The sequence below is a fragment of the Physella acuta genome, unplaced genomic scaffold (assembly GCF_028476545.2).
Source record: "Physella acuta isolate Inbredline_101_S28 unplaced genomic scaffold, ASM2847654v3 ptg000050l, whole genome shotgun sequence".
NCBI lineage: Eukaryota > Metazoa > Mollusca > Gastropoda > Physidae > Physella > Physella acuta.
Window position 1 is genome coordinate 361,783 of NW_026731570.1, and position 1,581 is coordinate 363,363.

Here is a 1,581-nt window from a genome sequence, read left to right on the forward strand (position 1 = left end):
AGCTGTAATTGCAAATAAAACGTTTTAGATCATTGATTTATTAAGCTTTATAATAGTTAAGGAATATTAAGAAATGACACTAAACAATTAATACTAAATACATTAAATTGCACCTCTTCCCAAGAACACTACAAAATATACAATTTATAAATAATAAAACATACATTTATTATTATGAAGCGTTTTTACAAAAAACAAATGTGCTACATCAAATGTGTAGGATGAATAGATAGCGTTACTTCCCTTTATTGAAAATAAAAAATTTATAACAGTTTTAACAGTTCTGCCTTTTTCGCAGCGTCACTTAGGTAGCAGTTTATTGTTGCGAAGCGTGTGACATATATATATATATATATATATATATATATATATATATATATATATATATATATATATATATATAATGGTTTATATATATATATATATATATATATATATATATATATATATATATATATATATATATATATATAAGAGACACAAACACACCATAGTTTGTACATAAATGTAGGCCTATATATAAGAGACACAAACACAAACATGCTTTTTTTTCTTTCTTTTAATAGGCGTACATTTATGTACAAACTATGGTAACGTTGTAGGCTTGTATTAGATACATCTTAAGACTCGGCAAATAAAATATCTTTCTTAAGGAAATTATTCTGAACTAGCAAAAAAGAAACTGATCAACTCAACGGAAGTTATAATAATATATGAATGTTAAATATCACATTAGGAATATAAACATTTTAAGAACTATCCGCGTGAATAATTTTTTGCGATAAAAGTTTATCTGTGTGGCGATTCATGTGGGTCATCTCCCATTTAAACATCCACGGTCCAACCATTGTGGTGTCAAAAGGGTCATCTTCATCTTCATCCTTCGTATGGAATGAAAAATTGTGTTATGATAGATAATTTTTAAAAAGTGTATGACGGCATTAACCATCCCTGTAGTTTAGTGTAGCTGCTACCGAAGGTACACTGTAGATATACTGTAGATGCGCCCTTGCCCAGGCTACACAATAACAGTAACAATTTTGAATCATTATCATGAAGAAATTTTCTTTTACTGTAAAGGAAATATTAGTTGAATCAAATTTAATTTACTACCCCTTCATTGGATAAATTACTGCACATAATACTCATATAATTATTTCATTAACATTTAAACGTGTTGAGACAACAACAAAAAAGAATCATCCCCGGCGGGATTCAAACCCGCGACCTCTGGTTTAGAAGTCCAGCGCGCTATCCCCTGCGCTACGGGGACGAGTTAACGTTAATGTGTTTACATAAACGTTGTGGCGTCTACTATTGTGTTCTAAGTTCCGTAATCTAACAGAATCGACAAGAACGCCATCAACAAGATTGCAGACGGCACGGATCCTGACTTTGACTACGACCGCGCCATCATGAAGGTGTGCTGCGACAAGAAGACACCTGCACAGTGCTGTGAGACCAAAAAGTCGAAGGTCTTCAAGACTGCGGCCAACTACACGCATGCGCAGAAGACTGGTTTCTGTCAGGAGGTACGATCAGTAGGAGGTTATTCATCATCGTCATTGTCATCATCATCAT

The 1,581-nt window shown here is 32.6% G+C and overlaps 1 non-coding gene across 1 annotated transcript; it reads right to left on the reverse strand.

Annotated features, from left to right (window-relative positions):
* Window positions 1-1,200: 1,200 nt before the first annotated feature.
* On the reverse strand, window positions 1,201-1,273 carry Trnar-ucu (transfer RNA arginine (anticodon UCU)). Its single transcript has one exon. It is a non-coding gene; the product is annotated as a tRNA-Arg (tRNA).
* Between the last annotated feature and the right edge of the window lie 308 nt (window positions 1,274-1,581).